Genomic DNA, 20492 nt, shown 5'->3' on the forward strand with positions numbered 1-20492 from the left:
ACTATAAATATAAGATCAAATGAAGCTAGAGCTCTCTTCCATTATATAAAGAGAACAGGTTAGAAAACGAAACTGAAATACGCAGAAAAAGATAGCTAAGAGCAGAAGCAAGAGAAGAAAGATCACCATTTGAAACTGTCAGTCTAAGAGAGGCCTAGAGCCGGCAGGTCAGCAACACCTCACAACTATTTGAGCTAAACGCCACTTTTCCCTACTGCTGGTCTAAGGTGGATGGATCTCTGTTATTTGTAGCTAACTATAACTGTGAAAGGAAGGGTAGAAAGCCAATTAGTTTCTTTTATTTATTTATTTTAAGATTTTTTATTTTTTTGAAAGCTCTTCACTTTGTTATTTAAGTTTTATTTATTTAAGTAATCTCTGCACCCATCGTGGGGCTCAAACTCACAGCCCCAAGATCAAGAGTCTCATGCTCCATCCACAAGCCAGCCTAATGCCCCTAATTTCTTTCTTTCTTTTTTTTTTTTTAAAGAATAGAAAGGGGGGTGCCTGGCTGGCTCGGTGGGTAGAGCATGCAAGTCATGATCTCAGGAGTCACTTGAGTTCAAGCCCCACATTGGGCATACAGCTTACTTAAGGGGAAGAAAAAAAAAAAAGAACAAATATATTTGTGGGATCACAGACACACTTTTCCCGTGATTGGGAAATTTGCCCAGAATATGTCAGGTCTCAAGGGTTCCAGAGTTATGAAGCTGGCTGATTTCTTTCCTTCCTTACCTTCTTCTTTCCCTCTTCCTTTCTTTCATCTCTCTATCTAAGATCACCGTATCAGCTGTGTGGAGAAAGTTTAGGGGAGTTTATAGAGAAAGCAGGGAAGCTCTGATATATTCCTAGCTAGAAAAATACCTAGGTAAAGTAGTTTAGACCCGAGTGTCATGGTGGCGAAAGAGATGAAGAGAAGCAGACTTCAGAATAATTTTGGCGGAGCTGCTAGGATTGGGTCAGGGACTAGACAGATGTAAGGGACTGAACTGTCAAAATGAATGAATAAAATGGATAAATTAATATTCATTGAGTTCAGCAGTCACAGAGCAGGTGTATGTCTTAGACCTTGTGGTAAGAGCCGGGACAGGGAAGATGAGGAACAGTCTCTGCCTTCAAGGAGTTTACAGCAGAGGAGCTCCTAACGTTCAGGAAAGACAAACAACAACAGGAGTAGCAAAGATCTCACCTGCAGTTGAGAGAATGGGCCTTGTCTTCCTTCTAGACATGGGAGGCCTGAGCCTTGCCTTTGTAAGACAGGACTTGTGCTCACTGTGGTAACCTAGCCCCTAGCCCCCCACACCCAGGCCATTGTGGGGATTAGGGGAAGGACTGCTATTGAGAGGGCAGTGGGTGAGGGGAAGGAAAAAAGATGGGGACAAATATATGCAAGATGGGAGCCCATGCTGAGCTCCATTATCATAGCCTGCAAAATAGGATTTGGAGAAACACGGGGTATGAGAGGAGGTGTTATATAGTGATGGAATGGTAGCTTCCAAGAGCACTATCAGGCCAACTGTCTCAGAGGGCATGGAACAGAAAGGGTCTCAGACCAGGTTAAACGCTCAAAATATTATTAAATCAAGGAAAAACACAAAGAAGGAGAAGCAAGGGGAAAGGTGGGATAGGTTGACACATTTAAGATAAGACGGAATGGGGTGGAAGCATGACGGTACCTGAAGCCTGGGGGCACATAATGTTTGCGTGATCTGTCTCTTGGCTACATCAGCCTTCCCCACTAATGGTGCAGTTACAAGGACCAGAGGGGAGGTTCGAGCAAAGGCGTGCCACCCACAGATAGAAGTTTCCCTGGATCAGTGACACACGCTGACACCAAAGAAATGCACAGGCCAGTACACCTGGCCACGGATGTAGCTTATCAGTTAGCCAGGTGAACAACTACGGGTTTTACCTGCATATTTTGGTCAGAGGATGGGGCCAGACTGGTTGTCATCTTCTGCATTAAGCCTCCATGCATGAGGGCCACATGGGTGTCTCCGTGGGTTAAGCGTCCGACTCCTGGTTTTGGCTCAGGTCACGATCTCAGGGTCATGAGATAGAGCCCCGCTTCCTTCCGGGCTCCTTCCTCAGCAGGGCGTCTGCTTCTCTCCTCCCTCTCCCTCTGCCCCTCCCTACCCCTCTCTCTCTAAAATAAATAAATAGATCTTTAAAAAGATGACTTCATGTGTGAATATTTAGTGTCTCATGTATCTTTAGGATATCATGAATACTTAGAGTTCCAGTGTCTCATATTCTCTTAGTACCTCAAAAATGTTAGGTATTTGGGGTGCCTGGGTGGCTCAGTCAGTTAAGCGTCTGCCTTCAGCTCAGGTCATGAACCCAGGGTCCTGGGGGAGTCTGCTTCTCCCTCTCCCACTCATTCTCTCTATCTCTCTCTGTCTCTCAAATAAATAAATAAAAATAAAAAAAAAATATCAGGTATCATTTGGTCCTTCCACCCTTTCTATGTTTGACACACACATCTTGTATTATTTATCTTTCCTTAACAAATTTATGAAAGGTTTTGCATTATCTTACAAATCATAAACTCATTCATTTTCTAAACTGGAATAGACTGGTGTACAAAGCAAAGGCACATTACAGTAGGACAATGTATCCAAGCCAGAGAAACCTCTGGGAATGATGAAAGCTAGTCAGGACAAGAGGGCCCAGAGCCCTGGGGATTACTTTTCAAAGACCTAAGAGGAGAGGGACGTTCTCCCTTGGGAATCAGGAGCTGAACCCAGGAAGGGAAGAGGGCCAGCCAGAGCCTGCAAAGGAGTGCTTCACAGGGGCCGCTGGCCAGAGGGTGATAGGGAAGCAGCTAGGATAAGCAGATCCAACCCAGACCCTCAGGATTGCGGACACCCTAACCTGGAGCAGGAGACTTCTCCCTGAGGCCTCCAAGGATGGGAGAATTCAGAGAAGAGGTGAGAGGAAGCATGGCCAGGCCCAGGTCCAGCCCAGCCCAGTCCAGCCCAGCCTTAGGGCCTGTGAATAAAGACCAGCTCATACCAGGACTCCCCAGGTTTCTCGAAAATCTGTAAGCTATTTTCGTTACTCCTTGTTTCCAGGCAGCTCAACTAGTAAAATGAATAAGGGTTTAAGCAAAGAAAGGAGGAGGTGCGAGGGGTATTGGTTACTTATGTAAAAGCCGGCCAGGGGAGTAGGGAGCAGCCCCTAATGGGGAGGTATGTGTGTGTTGGGACGGGTGCGGGGGAGGATACAGCAGCACCCTGGGAGCCTACGGGAAGAGACACGGAAGCCAGCCCCATCCCAGTGGAGGTGTGAAAGCTGGATGAGGCCGGGGTGGGGGTAGGGGCGGGGTGAGAGCTCCCACCCGGGCTGCTCTGCCAGCCCCTGGGGGAATACTTGGGCTTTTAAAACCACTTTGCTTTGTAGTCAGAGGTATAGGAACTGACTGCTGTGGTTAGGGGGGGCTGTGGGAAATAGTTCTGCCCCTCCCCTCGGGGCTCCCACCGTCCCTCCTCCATCACTGTACACTCATTGTCTGTTCTCTGTGGGTCTCCCCCCGCCAGACGTGAGCGTCCCGGGAGCAGGCACTGTGTCCGATTCACCTCTTTCTGCCTCACAATGTGGCCCAGCGTGGGGCCTGACACTTGGAAGTTTCTCAAAGAGTTACTTGTTGAATGAATGAACAAATGAATGCTTTCTCCCAACCACTCTGAACTCTCGATGGGATTTACAAAGAACGAAAGGCCTGATCGCTGCTCTGGATTCTTTACATCACTTCACCAGGCGCTCATGTGCCTCCGGGATTCAAGGAGGCAGCGAACCCCTAAGCTTTGGTTTCTATGTTGATGTGCATTCTCCTGGGGATAAGATTCTACATAATTTATCAGGTTTTCAAAGAGGCGTCTGTCCCTCCCAAAGACGGAGAGTAATCATTGAGAAAATAGTTCCAGGATGGAGATTTTATGTAAGTTCTCTCAGCATTCATTTCTCTGAACAAAATTACTTTTCTTTTCTTCCTGTCTATAATCTCTTGAGTTTATTTTGTAATGTCAGAATCATCCGTTCACCTGAGTAAATGGTAACAAGATGCTGATGGGGGCCAGGACATGCGGGCCACCTTGACTTACTAAATATTTTAAGCTGAAGGAATTTTTTTTTTTTTAAGATTTTATTTTTAAGTAATCTCTACACCCAGAGTAGGGCTCAAACCTATAACCCGGAGATCAAGAGTCACAGGCTCTATGGACTGAGCCGGCCAGGTGCCCTAGCTGAAGGAATTGTTAAAAGCCACAGAAGCAGGAGGGTCACTCTGACCTCCATTACCCCACCTTCTTCCTTTAAACAGGTCTTAAAACTCCCCTGTGAATGGTACTCTCCCTGCACCAGGAGGAAGCAAGATAGTCTTGTTACCAGGGACAGAGAACTTAGGGCCGAGAAGGCTGTGTAAACAAGACTTGTTAAACTAACCTTTATCTTCTTAGTTACTTCTTCACCATTTACTACCCCCAGCCCAAACCCCCTTGTCTTGTCAATTCTTCACAAATTGTTATTTCCCTAAAAGGTATAAAAGCTACCTGCTCTGGTCCCTTCCTCAGGTCTTCATTCTCTTGGGAGGCTCCCATGTACATGTAAAATTTTTTGAAAACGTACATGCTTTTCTCCTGTTCATCTGTCTTTGTCAGTTTCATTTTCTGACCAAGCCAAGGACACTGTAAGGGTCGCGGGAAACTTCTTCCTCCCCTACAATACCATCACCCTTTGCAATCTCCCAGAACCTCCCCTTTGTCACCTCCGCTAATGCACCCTTAACTGATTTCTCTTACACACGGGGTTTTGGAGGTGGGAAGACAGCGTGGAGCGGCTGTGCGGCTGTTTAAGTGAGACCTCCAGGGCAGAGGCAGAAGCAGGAAGCGAGCTGCTGAGACACTCAGCTACCTAATCCAATTCTCCTTGCACACTCAGCAGCCTCCCCTCCCTCTGCATAACAATGGAAGGAAAGAGGAAGTGGGAAAAAATAAGGTCATGTAACTGAGTTAGAAGGGGTAATTACCAGGACCCTGGAGCGGAGGGAAAGTACCTCCCAGAAAGAAGGGGCTAAAGACAGGCCTATGAGGCTGACGAGTGGAGAAATTAGTATGCAGCCAAATATTCGCTTGTGCAGGGAAGCAAAAAAAATAAAACCTCAGTGCCGAATTGGCCAGGCACTGCAGAAACCTGAGGTAGGCAGCGAGGCCTGGGCTATAGTAGATGGGAAGGAGGAAGAAAGAAAGCTCCAAGCCAGGCGGGGATTTTGCAGCAGCTGCTGTGCCCTGATACTGAGTATTGGTGCCGCGAGGGAGGGATGAGTCAGTCCCAGCAGATCCAAGTTTAGGATTAAAGAGCCGGTAGGAAGGCACTCAGCAAACACCTTCGTGTGAGAGGGCTAGTGACCATTCTGAAGTGGGATCCCCACCCATACAGGACACCAAGGAGGTCCTGGACCTGCTGGAAGGGCTCATTTGCATGGAGACTGAGAGTGAAGTGTTTTAAACTACCTTCCCTTCCTCTCCCCGGAAGTTCCTACCAGATTTGCCACCCTTTGTTTGATTTCATGGCGTTGTCTAAAAGCAGGGTTGGCTTAGAGTGGAAGGTGAAGGGGTAAGTGCCAGATTATGGTTGTGAATGTCACCTCTTGCTACAGGAGGCAGGGAAGGGCGTTTTGAAACAAGAATTCTTGGTTATGGGTGTGGCTGGAAATGCTTCTGCACCTTGATGCCTCATGGGAGAGAACTAGGAGCTGTGTGGGGATCTGGCCAACTATGGGCTGGTTTCTTTGAGGAAGGTAAGGTCCACCACTATCCTGACATTCGTGGCAGTTGAAAGGATGGCAGGACCGGGTTGCATCACTCAGCCTAAGTCTATATAGAAACAGAAAATGACCTAGAGCACATACTGGCCCCTGAATGAGCTGTTAGTAGTTCCCGGTGGCTGAGCAGCCCCTGCAACAGCATGTTAGAGAAGGAGCCCCTTTTGGGAGAGGAAGTTTGTGATAGGTGACTTTGATGAGATGGTTTCGTGCTTGCTTTGTGGCAAGATATAGACATCATGAAATTTGCCATCTTAACTATTTTTTTCCTAATATTTCATTAAGGTTCACGTAAGGTTGGGGCTCGGACTCACAACCCTGAGATCAAGAGTCATGTTGTCTACCGACTGAGCCAGCCCGGCTCCCCTTAACCATTTTAAAATACACAAATACAATGACACTAAGTAAAACCACAATGTTGTACAACCAGCACCACTATTTCCGAAATGTTGTCTGTACTCATTTGTGTGCTTATTTTTGTGGTTATTATTTAAATAACTTTTTCTCTAGAATATGTTGGTCTCTGGTGATAGCTGGAGTCAGGTCAAGTTATGTAGAATCATGGGGCGCCTGGGTGGCTCAGTCGTTAAGCGGCTGCCTTCGGCTCAGGGCGTGATCCCAGCGTTTTGGGGTCGAGCCCCGCATCAGGCTCCTCCTCCGCTAGGAGCCTGCTTCTTCCTCTCCCACTCCCCCTGCTGTGTTCCCTCTCTCGCTGGCTGTCTCTGTCAAATAAATAAATAAATAAAATCTTAGAAAAAAAAAGTTATATAGAATCAACAGATTTCTTCACCTGCGTTTCTTTTGTCACAGGATTGCCGTGAGCTCTTTTCTGTGTAAACAGCATTGCTGCTTTCCTTCTATATACACACGCTTCCTTTAACAAAGTAGAAATAATACCAAACTACCCAAAGCTTAGTGCTTAATACTACAACTCTTTTACCTGCTTGCAATTCTGTGAGTCATCAAGTTGGGTAGGAATCAACTGGGCATTTCTTCTTAGAGTTAACTAGGGCCATTTATGCCACTGCAGTCTTCTGGTGGTTCAGCTGGGGCTGGGTGGTATAATATGGCCTCCTTCGTATGTTGGCAGCTGGCTGTGGGCTTGGGTGATATATTTCCAACATGTTACCTGGGCAGTAGGGTTCCAAAAGCAGCAAGAGAGAAAGGTTAAGACCCCTCTGTGCACACGGTTTTCAAGCCTCAATCTGACTCATCATTTGCCAATGTCCCATTGTCCAAAGCAAGTCACATGGCCAAACCCAGAGTCTGTGTGGAGGGGACTTTATGAAATCTGGATACATCTGGTGTGGTTCTTTGGGGCCACACCTACATTTTGCATTTTGCTTTCCCCCTTAACAGTGTATCTATTTTCCAAGTTGATAAAATTATCATAATTACGTTTGTAATAACTACACAATAGTCAATCAAAGGACTATGCCAAAATGTGCCTGATCATTATTACTTTATTTTTTTGTGGTTCGTTTTAATTTTCACTGTTATAAATAAATCATTAAGCTCTCCCTCCTCCATGACTGCCACCTCCTCCTTCTGCCGCTCCTGGTGCTACTCGTGTGCTCCTTTGTGCAGACCTGGTACCTCTTTTGTGAAGCAGCCCCTGAGGAGACTCCGGCACTTTCCATGGCCAGCCCAAGGCCTAAGGAAGGAGTCAAGGGCGAGAACAATGATCATATTAATTTGAAGGTCGTGGGCAGGATGGTTCTGGGTGCAATGTAAGATTAAGAGGTATATACCTCTTAGGGGCGCCTGGGTGGCGCAGTCGTTAAGCGTCTGCCTTCGGCTCAGGGCGTGATCCCAGCGTTCTGGGATCGAGCCCCACATCAGGCTCCTCCGCTAGGAGCCTGCTTCTTCCTCTCCCACTCCCCCTGCTTGTGTTCCCTCTCTCGCTGGCTGTCTCTGTTAAATAAATAAATAAAATCTTTAAAAAAAAAAAAAAAAAAAAGAGGTATATACCTCTTAGTATAACTCACGAGAGCCTATTGTGAGCGGTGGCATTTGTCAGTAAGGAAGATCAGATTCTGATTTGAAGGGCAGCCAATCAATGAAGCAGACACACCTGCACATTTGGAAATGGGTCATGAAGACACAATAGATGTGTTCCAGCAGCAGATGGGAGGGTGTGTACTACAAAGGGAACCTGAGGGGCCTGGCTGGCTCAGTCAATGGAGCATGTGACTCTTGATCTCAGGGTTGTGAGTTTGAGCCCCAACCCTATGTTGAGTGTAGAGATTACTTAAAAATAAAATCTTTAAAAAAAGGGGGGGGGGACCCGCTACTTTACTCCAGAACTCTGCTCCTCCAGACCAAGAAGACATTCTCAATGAGAAAACCAAAATTTGGTTCCATCACATCCGGACTAATACCGTATAGTTTTCTCTATTCTCTCATTTCCCCCTTCTACATTCCTTTATTGTATATAAAGTAATTGTGTATATGTACAAGCACATTACATTTTTAAAAAACTAAATGGCCAATGGTATGTTTTGATGGACATCAAATGGAGATGGGATGGGGAAAATACTAGTTCTATGAATATATCCCCTTTCTCCATTAATGGCATGCTCATACAGCTCTGATCTTTATATTCCAGTAAGGTATTTTGCTCTCATTGTTTAACAAAAAAAAAAAGGACAACATAAAATCCTTGCATTCCTTCTTCAGTTGGAGAATTTTAATGTTTTTAATTTATCATTGTAAAACCAAGGACAGTTTTTTTTTTTTTGATTTGTTAAAATATTTATTGAGCAGCTAGGGAGATACAAAAGTGATTAAAACATCGTCAAAGAGGTGAGGCAAAGGCACACATCATAGAAAGCCAAGTGTAAGGGGGTCACTGAATCATAGCAGCCAAAAGAAAAGAGCTTTAGGAGATGAGATTGCTTCCAGCAAGGACAATTTTATAACTTTTTTGTGCATAGCTGTTACATGTAGTGCACTTTTTTTTTTTAATTTAAGATTATTTATTTATTTATTTGACAGAGAAACAGAGAGTGCGAGCGCACATGCCCGCGCCCAAGCAGGGGGAGCGGCAGGCAGAGGGAGAGGGAGAAGCAGGATCCCGCGGAGCAGGGAGCCAGACGTGGGGCTCGATCCCAGAACACCGGGATCATGGCCTGAGCCAAAGGCAGACGCTAACCGACTGAGGTACCAAGCCACCGGGAGCTTTGTCTTTAAGCAGGAATAAGTTACTCTAAAACAAATGAAACCTAGATAGTTCTCCCTTCCAGTCAAGCACCTCATTTAAATACATTTCTTGTTCTTTAAAAAAGAATAAGTCATTAAACAGATATTTATTGAGTAACCACTATGTATAAGGAATTATTCATGAATGCTAAGGACACCTGTTTACTTAGATTTTTTTCAGGAGAAATTCAGACAAACGTGAATAGGTAATATGCACTATGGAGAGAAAGTCGGGAAGGGAGATTAGATCCTCAAGAGAAGTGGGGGGGTTTTTGCTATTTTGGGTCTGTTTAAAAATGTTTGGGGGGGGGCACCTGGCCGGTTCAGTGAGTAGAACATCCAACTTTTGATCTCTGGGTCATGAGTGTGAGCCCCACAGTGGGGGTAGACATTACTTTTAAAAAATGGCTTAAACAAATAAAGGGAACCTTTATTTTATTTTATTTTTAAAGATTTTATTTATTTATTTATTTGAGAGAGAGAGGGAAAGAGCACAGATGGAAAGGGAGAAGCAGACTTCCTGCTGGGCAGAGAGCCCAATGTGGGACTTGATCCCAGGATCCTGGGATCATGACCTCATCTGAAATCAAGAGTCAGAGGCTTAAAGGACTGAACCACCCAGGCACCCCCCACCTTTTTAAAAAGTAAGCTCTACACCCAATGTGGGGCTTGAACTCTAGACCCCAGATCAAGAGTTGCAAGCTCTGGGGCGCCTGGGTGGCACAGCAGTTAAGCGTCTGCCTTCGGCTCAGGGCGTGATCCCGGCGTTATGGGATCGAGCCCCACGTCAGGCTCCTCCACTGTGAGCCTGCTTCTTCCTCTCCCACTCCGCTGCTTGTGTTCCCTCTCTCGCTGGCTGTCTCTATCTCTATCAAATAAATAAATAAAATCTTTTAAAAAAAAAAAGAGTTGCAAGCTCTACTGACTGAGCCAGCCAGGCACCCCTGCAGCCTTTCATCTTGACCTACTTCAATCTTTTGCACTTTAGCTTTTGAGCTGTAATTGCTGTTTTCTGTTGCTCTACGGTGTGTGTGGGGGAAGAGATATTAAGTGGCACATGCACACACACAGACACGGGTAGGATCACACTTTGATATATGTTTCCTGTTGTGTAAAAAAAATCAGGAATAAAATAAACCTGGAATTATAAAGGGCTAAACACAGAGGAAACCAAATACTTTTTTTTTTTTAATGATTTTTTATTATATTATGTTAGTCACCATACAGTACATCCCCGGTTTCCGATGTAAGGCTCGATGATTCATTAGTTGTGTATAACACCCAGTGCACCATGCAATACGTGCCCTCCTTACTACCCATCACCGGTCTATCCCATTCCCCCACCCCCCTCCCCTCTGAAGTCCTCAGTTTGTTTCTCATAGTCCATAGTCTCTCATGTTTCATTCCCCCTTCTGATTACCCCCCCCTTTCTTTATCCCTTTCTTCCCCTACTGATCATCCTAGTTCTTATGTTCCATAGATGAGAGAAATCATATGATAGTTGTCTTTCTCTGCTTGACTTATTTCACTTAGCATTATCTCCTCCAGTGCAGTCCATGTTGTAGCAAATGTTGAGAACTCGTTCTTTCCAATAGCTGAGTAATATTCCATTGTATATATGGACCACAACTTCTTAATCCAGTCATCTGTTGAAGGGCATCTCGGCTCCTTCCAACCAAATACTTTTAATTAGGGAACTTAGGTAGGTATTTTTTTGAGTAGCAGCTGTATCTTGGCCCTGAAGAGGGATAAAAGGTTCCTTGGCAGGGGCCCATCTGGGAATGTGTGGTTCTGACCCTGTGCTATGTGCTCTGCTTGGTTGAGCACTCTTGACACTGACCAGGAGGCGGGGCCCCTTTTGGTGAGAAGAACATCAGTCTTGGGCCCTTGTGTCTATTTCTTTCTTTCTTTCTTTTTCTTTTTTTAAGATTTTATGTATTAATTTGAGAGAGAGAGAGAGAGCACAAGCACGGGGGAGCGGCAGGCAGAGGGAGAGGGAGAGGCAGACTCCCCTCGGAGCAGGGAGCCCAATGCTGGGCTGGGACTTGATCCCAGGACCCCGGGATCATGACCTGAGCCAAAGGCAGATGTTTAACCAACTGAACTGTTTAACTAACCCAGGCGCCCCTCTTTGTGTCTATTTCTACTTTCCTTTTTTAAAAAAATATTTTATTTATTTATTTATTTATTTGAGAGAGAGAGAGAGAATGAGCAAGCAGGGGGAAGAGCAGAGGGAGAGGGACAAGCAGACTCTGCGCTGAGTGCAGAGCCCCATGGTGGGGGGGGCTCTATGCCACAACCCTGATATCTTGACCTGAGCCAGAATCAAGAGTTGGACGCTTAACCAGCTGAGCCACCCAGGCGCCCCTATTTCTACTTTCTTTTTTTTTTTTTTAAAGATTTTATTTATTTATTTGACAGAGATAGAGACAGCCAGCGAGAGAGGGAACACAAGCAAGGGGAGTGAGAGAGGAAGAAGCAGGCTCATAGCGGAGGAGCCTGATGTGGGGCTCGATCCCATAACGCCGGGATCACGCCCTGAGCCGAAGGCAGACACTTAACCGCTGTGCCACCCAGGCGCCCCCCTATTTCTACTTTCTAAGTCAGTAAGGGCAGGATCAGTGTCCTTGACCCATAGCATGTCTGTCTGCCCTACGAGAAAGGGTCTCATTCATTCATTCATTAATGAATTTATGCATCTGTTTATCCAATAACTTGTCTATTCATTTGGGCGTGTATTTATTCATTATTCATTCATTCATTCGCTACACATTTATTAAGGTCAAGGTTTTTGCCAGTGGGATCAGTGATAACTAATTTGAGACCTAAGTGGGTGCCCAGGGAAAGGTCCTAGGCTCCAGACCTGCAGTTGGTGGTGGTGTGTAAATTGAGATCCTGGCAGGGCACTGCCTGGTCCATTAACTTTGGACAAATAAACTCTTGTTTTACCACTCCGAAACCAAAATGTGCTGACTGAACCTTCTTTCCCAGGAAAATGGTATTACATTTCTCTTTGTGATAGGAAAGGTTAGAACAACAGTATGTGACCTACAGCTCCGGGCACTGATTCTGCACCATGTCAGCTCTGAAAAAAACAGATGTCCCTGCATTCTGTTTTTGGCAAGTGTATGCACCTTTGTGCTTTTAAAGGTTGAGGGGAATTTTTTTTTTTTAAAGCAAAATTCAGACTCCCTGTCCTTAAGAAGTTTATTATCCAGCTGGTGTCATGAGGCAAGTCCAGCCAGAGTTATAGATCATAGAACTAATGAATGTTTTTTACTGAAGGCTGCCATCCGGTCTGAAATTCCCTACCAAGGTGGAACTCTCCCTACAAAGTACACTGCACATGGTCTTTTCAGCTTTGTACCAACACTTCTCTGGTGAAGAACGGGCTATTAATTTGTTTTATTTTATTTTTATTTTTTAATTATTATTATTAATGTGTCTTTAAATTGGAAAAGTAATATGTGCTTAATGTAACACATTGAAACAATATGGCAGAGTATAAAAGTAAGAAGCTGAGCTTCACCTGGAATCTCCCATCTTCCCACCTTCTGGTAAGGACTGTTACAGAACGGTAAGGATGGCTATATTTCTATATGTGTACTAACACATAGATAAGTATTTTCACCCCATACATCCGATCGTAATCTATTTTTTAAATTAGATAACATCTAAAAAAATTAGAGAACATCTGTACCATATAAAAATCAAATGGTATAAAAGAATTACAATGAAGAGGGTAACTCTCTTGGGTCCCCTCCCTCTTTGGGAGCTTTGTACTATCACTTTACTGTCGCTCAATAAACTTTGCTTTGCTGCCTACCACTCTTCCTCTGTTCTCGCTCTTCATTGTTCGAAGTGGAAAGTGGTGTGACCAAGAACCTGACCAAGAGCTGTGGGCACCGAAGGAAAAAAGAAAGAATATACAATGAAGAGAAAGTCTCTCTTCTTCTATCCCCGTCCCTCTGCTTCCGGCCCCTCACTTCTCCTCCCCAGAGGCAACCATTGGTAAGCATAGCCTTCCAGAGATACATGCACATGTTAAATATTTTTTTTAAAGTAAGCTCTATACCCAATGTGGGGCTTGAACTCACAACTCTGAGATCAAGTCATATGCTCTACTGACAAATACAGCCAAGTGCCCCTTAATATTCTTTTTTTAAACATCAGTGTTGGGGTGCCTGGGTGGTTCAGCTGGTTAAGCGTCTGCCTTCAGCTCAGGTCATGATCCCAGGGTCCTGGGATCAAATCCCACATCGGGCAGGGAGCCTGATTCTCTCTCTCCCTCTGCTGCTCTCTCACTTTCTCTCTCAAATAAATAAATAAAATCTTTAAAAAAAAAATAAACGTAAGTGTTAACATACAATATACAATATTTTCCCTGTAATAACATATCTTAGACATTATACCATATCATTACTTAGAGGTGTTTTATTCTTTTGAACAGGTGCATAGCATTTCTTTGTACAGATATGTCATAATTTATTAAATCTACCAATTTATGAATATTTTGGTGTTTCCAATCTTTTGTTATTGCAAACAAGGCTGCAATGAATAACTTTGACTATACCCCTTTTTTCATGTATGTAGGCAAATTTTAAGATAAATACCTAAAAGCAGAATTTTTGGATCAAAGGGCAGATGCATTTGTGATTTTGAGAGACACTGTCAGTTATTCTCAGTAAAGGCTGTATTAATTTGCATTCCTTTCTTCAATTATGAGCATATTTTTCCCCATGCAGTTACCAAGATATTAATGACATTTATTTATTTATGTTTGTTTATTTATTTATATTAAAAGGGTTTTATGTATTTATTTTAAGGAGAGAGAGAGAGAGAGTGCATGTGCACCCACAAGAAGGGTAGTGGGTAACAGGAGCAGAGGGAGAGGGACAAGCAGACTCTGCACTGAGAGAAGAGTCTGATGTGGGGCTCCATCCCAGGACCCTGAGCTCATGACCTGAGACAAAATCAAGAATTGGATGCTTAACCGACTGAGCCACCTGGGTGTCCCAGATATTAATGACTTTTTAAAAAAATTCTGCCAATTTGCTAGATCAAAAATTGTTACCCCAGCTGTTTTCATTTGTACTTTTTTTATTATGAATGAAGTAGTGCATCCTTTCATATATATGAGGGCCATTTGTATTTATTTTTCTGTGTGTAGTCTGTTTATATCCTTTACCTATGCATTTTTTTCTTTTTGTTGCTTTTCTTGTCAATATTTAGACTTTAAATATATATATATATAAAATCAAGACCTGAGCAGAGATCAAAAGTTGGACACCTAACCAAACCACCCAGGTGTCTCTATAATGTATATGTTTTTATTATTTTTTTTAAAGATTTTATTTATTTAACAGACAGCCAGCGAGAGAGGGAACACAAGCAGGGGGAGTGGGAGAGGAAGAAGCAGGCTCCCAGCGGAGGAGCCTGATGTGGGGCTCGATCCCATAACGCCGGGATCACGCCCTGAGCCGAAGGCAGACGCTTAACGACTGCACCACCCAGGCGACCCTCTATAATGTATATGTTTTTAGTTAGCTTAATTTAACACAAAAAGACAAATACAACATGATATTACCTATATATGGAATCTGTAAAAGTAGAGCACATAGTAACAGAGGTAAGAATGGTGAGGAGTGCCTGGCTGGCTCAGTCAGTGGAGCATGTGACTCTTGATCTCAGGGTTGTGGGTTCAAGTTCCAGGATGGGTGTAGAGATTACTTAAAAAAATAAAATAAAATCTTTGGGGTGCCTGGGTGGCACAGTAAGTTAAGCGTCGGATTCTTGGTTTCAGCTGGGGTCATGATCTCAGGGTTTTGCTTTTTTTTTTTTTAAAGATTTTATTTATTTATTTGACAGAGATAGAGACAGCCAGCATGAGCGGGAACACAAGCAGGGGGAGTGGGAGAGGAAGAAGCAGGCTCATAGCGGAGGAGCCTGATGTGGGGCTCGATCCCAGAACGCTGGGATCACGCCCTGAGCCGAAGGCAGACGCTTAACCACTGTGCCACCCAGGTGCCCCATGATTTCAGGGTTTTGAGATCAACCCCTGCATCAGGCTCCGCACTCAGTGTAGTCTCCTTGAGATTCTCCCTCTGCCTCTGCCTCTCCCATTGATGCTCTCGCTCTCTCTAAAATAAATAAATAAATCTTTAAAATAAAATAAAATCTTTAAAAATTTTTAAAATTTTTATTTATTTACTTTTTAAGACATCTTATTTATTTATTTGACAGAGAGAGAGAGAGAGCACAAGCAGGGGGAGTGGCAGGCAGAGGGAGAGGGAGAAGCAGGCTCCCCATGGAGCAGGGAGCCTGACACAGGGCTGGGTCATAGGACTCTGGGATCATGATCTGAGCTGAAGGCAGAAGTTTAAATGACTGAGCCACCCAGGTGCCCCTAAAATCTTTTTTTTTTTCTTAAAGAATGGTAATTACTAGAGGCTGAGAGTGGGAAAAATGGGGTGATGTTGGTCAAAGGGTACAAATTTTCAGCTATAAGGTAAGTTCTGGAGACCTAATGTATACCATGGTGACTAGAGTTCATAATAATATATTGTATCCTTGAAATTTGCTGAGAGTAGATCTCAAGGGTCCTCACCACTACCTAAAAAAGGGTAATAAGATGATGTGATGAATATGTTAATTGGCTTGATTGTGGTAATCATTTCACAATGTATATCAAACTATCACATGGTATATATACAATTTCGATTTTCAATCATAGTTTAATAAAGCTGGGGTAAAAAACCTGGTGTTTATTAGTATTTTCTTCTAGAGCTTCTTCTTTTATTTATTTGAGTGTCTGTTTTATCATTCTGAGGAAGGCTTGTCCACAGCAAGATTATATATATACAAAAATTCTGTGGTGTTTTCTTCTGGTACTTTTTTTTCTTTCACTTTTCACATTTCAGCCTTTCCTCCATCTAGAATTTATTTTGCTATAAAGTACAAGGCAGTGATCCAATTTTATTTTTTTCAAGGTTGCTCTTCAGTTTTCCCAAACCTTTTATTGAATAATCCATTTTTTCCCAAGTGATTTAGAATACTTTTTTTTTTGCTCACCACCCTGAGATTCAAGAGTCGCATGCTCTACGGACTGGACCAACCAGGAGCCCCACTCCCAGAATACTATCTTTATTTTATTTATTTTTTAAAGATTTATTTATCTGAGAGAGAAAGAGAGAGTGGGTGGGGGGAGGGACAGAGGGAGAGGAGAGAGAGAATCCCAAGTAGACTCCCTGTTGAGTGGGGATCCAGATATGAGGCTTGATCTCACAACTCTGAGATCAGAACCTGAGCCAAAATCAAGAGTTGGACACCCAACCAACTGAGCCACTCAGGTGCCCTAAAAAAAATTCATGTTTTAATCCTGGTTATGTTAAATATATAGATTAATTTATTGTGGATTGACATCTTTATAATATTGAGTCTTCCTATCTAATATGTATATTTTCTTCCTCCAACCAGACAATTTTTTTGAGCCAACGTATTCCATCATTGGATGGTTCTGCTAATTTTTAATGTTCCTCCTTATTTTGAAGTGCATGTCTTTCTGTGTATTTAGGAAATGGTTCTAATGTTGTACCTTGAAACTATAGTTTACATATTAACTCAAGGAGTTAATATGTAAAATGTTTAACATGATTTACAAAAACTTACTTTGGTGTTTCCCAACCTTCCAAATCATGGAACACAAAGGAAATTATTTGTGCACAGAACACAGGTAGGTAGATGGAACTTTTTGTAGTCTAAGGTAATGGTGGTAGGGAGGGAATCAGGTTGCCCCAGGTCCTGCTTCTGCCTAGTGGAGGGTTGACAGGATCAATAGCTGGGGTTATGTGAAATTCCCCTGGGGAACATCATCTGGGGGGCTCTTCACAAGAGGGTCCACTCCTTGCCCATCTATGCCTTTCTCACTTCATTTGAGCTTCCAGGACCGGCTTTTCTTTCCTATACCTTAAATATACAAAACACATTCTCTAAAAGGGGTTTGCATTTGCTGTTCCTTCTGCCTAGAGTGTAATAGCTCCAGAAGTTCAGACAGCTGGCTCTTCATTCTTCATCTTTTTTTTAAAGTAAGCTCTACATCAAAGATGGGGCTTGAACTTATGACCCCCAAGTCAGAAGTTGCATGCCCCACTGACTGAGCCAGCCAGGTACCCCTACTCTTCAGTCTTTAGATCACTAAATACTATACCTAAAGGAGCACCCCTCTTCTGCCCCAAGTCATGCTATTCTCTTGGTAACACTTATCAGCTTTAGAAATTTCCCTATGATCTGTGTGTTCATTGTCTCTTTCCCCACCACTAGAATGTAAGCTCTGAAAGTCTTGTCTGTTTTGTTCTCTTCTGTCCATAGAGCCTTATTCCGTGTCCCACACAGGCCCTCAATAACTATTTGCTCTGTGAATGAGTGAATGTGCTTCATAGCAGTTACAACTTCTGCTATCTACCCTGTCTATTACTTTTTTTGGCCATCCTGGCCACAGAGAGACCACGGGACCTTATCATCCCCTTTGCAGAATACAGATATACTGTGTCAGCAGTATTCTCGGAACCCATCCAGTTTAGTAACCCTATCAAAAACGGAAATGAAGTTAGCTTGGCAGGAAATGAGGTCAGTTTGGCAACTGATGGTGAAACATGTGAACAATGTGGGAGTTCATGGTCTGAGTTAACCATGTCAGATACGGCCCATGGTAGAGTAATAGGAAGATCAAATGAACCATGAGCTTGAGCTGTGTGGGGCAATTGGGACTCAGAGAAGAAAGATCCCTATAAACTGGGAATTGTTTTCTGTGTAACTTGGGCAGGCAAATGTGTATGGAGCATGGCTGAGTCCTCCCAACCTGGGATAAGGATTTCTCAGGGCATCTGCAGGATGTGGGTTTGACCAAAATCAATAAGCACCATTTATTAAGCCTCCCATACCTTCTGCTAGGCATCTGTTATCTCTACTCCTCCTAATACCCCTGCTAAATAGGAAATATTATCCACTTCAGAGAGAATGACACGGAAACTTAAATGACTAAAGGACCTGCCCAAGGTCACAGGGTGTGTGATAAGGCGGGGAGTCAATCCAGGCCCTCTACCCCAGTTTAGGCTCCCCTCCTTTTTTTTTTCTATGCTAAGTGAGAAAAGCAACGTAAATCTAGGGCTCTGGTGAATTCTTTTGCAAGCAAACGTTGATTTGAATCTGTCTAGTAGGGTACACAATGCTTAATCAATTCTGAAATGTTATATTTAAGTCTTTGGAATTACTCTTGTTAACATAACAGAAATAGAAGATGAGTCCATGTAAAAAGAAAAAAATGTACCAAAATATCTATGGTGGTTATCAGACATGATCAGCATACTCAAAATTTCCGTGTGTCACAGTCCATCAAGAACTAATAAGCATTAAAGCTAATCAATAGAATATACCCATAAAGGAAAATAATGATGCTGTTAATATACATGAAAGATACAGTTAAGCTCATTAACCTCCTGTTTTATCCATATTGTTCCTGAATTTGTGGAAACAAAGATGCAATTGTAACGAGAAAGAACAGAGACCAATGAAAATTAGACTTCCATGTGGAGGACATTAAATTATTTAATTCCCTGCTCACATCTTCCCATTTCTTCTGGATAATCAAAGCCACTGGCTGCCTCTCCCTCCCCCCTCTCTAAGCCCCCTGTCCTGCACCAGGATGTTTGAATTGGCAGTAAGAGAAGGAGTGAAGTTCTTGGGTGGGGTAGTTGGGAGAAGCGGTCTGGAAACTGCCAACAGCTATTCTTGAATTCACTTGTAGGAACTTGTCTGAGGGAGAGTGGAGTTGACATGTGGAGAGATGTGCAGACAAGAGAAAGAAGAAGAGGAAGAGAGAGAGCCAGTGTTAGTTGCACTTGCCCTTAAGGCTCTTTCTGTGGTTGTCTAAGCTAGTTGAGTTGGGTTTCTTTCACCTGCAGCCAAGAGTCGGACTGTTAACTTTATCCATTCCAAACACCTCATCCATCAGCTTTCTGTTGGCTATTTGAATTTCATGCCATCTGATTTAGGAAGAATTCTGTTCTGTGTGGGTTGGTGTGTGTTTGTCCTCATCCATATTCTCCTAAGAAATCTTCCCTTCCAGGCTCTGCCCTCACCAGTGATCTGTTCTCAGGGACTATAAATAAGTTTCGTGCTCACTTTGTTGAAACAAAGTTAGTTTTACTTTTTAAGTCGACTTCATCTGTTTAAAAATAATGTTTTCTTTTCTTTCAATTCACCCCTAAAATTGGATGTGGGCAAGACTTGGAGTCAACTGGGGAGCAGTCAATAAAGCGCCAGAACTGGCGTCTGGACAAAGGGGCTTGAAGCCTTTTATTTTATTTTTATTTTTATTTTATTTTAAGGTTTGTTTGCTTATTTATTTATTTTTAAAGTAATGTCTACACCCAGCGTGGGGCTTGAATTCACAATCCTGAGATCAAGAGTTGCTCGTTCTTCCAACTGAGCCAGGCAGGCTCCCCAAAGCCTAGCTCTTTTAGTCTGACTGCGTGACCCTGAGCAAATTTCTTGAAGGTTTCTGAATTTGTCCTCATCTGTTAAATGAATATGTGCAAGCATTTCATACAGTGCCTGGGACACAGTGCTTGCTCAGTAAATGTTTGTTAAAAGAATAATGTAACGCAGGATCACAGTATCCCATTTTGAATCTACCATATGGACAATAAGTTCCCTTTGGTCTTTAGAGCTCTACCCCATTTCTTAGCCCACTGAGATCAAAGGCCATACCCCTCATCTCAGTTTGATCAAAAATGTCAAAGCCCTAAAAGAGAGCATTTGATTGGCAGACTTTATGTCACACGCACCATGCAGGCAGTGAGAGGAAGCTTCTACTGGAAGGATCTTCTAGGGACACTTACAGCTTCTGTAGTGAGAAGACAGATTCCTGCATTAACTAATTAATTCATGCGGGGAGACTACTAATAAAGGCCAAATTAGGGATGCCTGGGTAGCTCAGTCGGTTAAGCATCTGCCTTTGGCTCAGGTCATAATCTCGGGATCCAGGATTCGGCTCTGAGTCAGGCTCCCTGCTCAGGGGGGCTTCTGCTTCTCTCTCTACACCTCCCCCTGCTCATGCTCTTTCTCTCTCTCAAATGAACGAATAAAATCTTTTTAAAAAAAGGCTAATTTATCATAAAATTATCACAATATACTTCAAAATCAAATATATTCGTGGAGGGCACCTGGCTAGTGTGCCACTCTTGAGCCCTACATTGGGCATAGAGCTTACCCCCCAAAATTATAGGTATATATTCATGGGGTCGATTATTTTTGGATTATCTGTGCCTTTTCCCCACTCCTTGGGGGAGAATTATCAGAAGTGACAACAGATACTCAACAGCTTTGCCATCGACCACATTTATGAAGCTACTCCCTGTGGTAGAAAAATGGGGAAATAAGAAGGTGGTAGGTACAGAACTGAATCCTGAAG

At 43.3% G+C, this 20492-nt stretch overlaps 1 pseudogene; it reads left to right on the forward strand.

Annotated features, from left to right (window-relative positions):
* Positions 1 to 7459: 7459 nt before the first annotated feature.
* Positions 7460 to 9755, forward strand: LOC123788465 (small ubiquitin-related modifier 2 pseudogene; annotated as a pseudogene).
* Positions 9756 to 20492: the final 10737 nt, after the last annotated feature.

Source organism: Ursus americanus, chromosome 20 (genome assembly GCF_024610735.1).
Source record: "Ursus americanus isolate L20-20 chromosome 20, mUrsAme1.1.p, whole genome shotgun sequence".
Classification (NCBI taxonomy): domain Eukaryota; kingdom Metazoa; phylum Chordata; class Mammalia; order Carnivora; family Ursidae; genus Ursus; species Ursus americanus.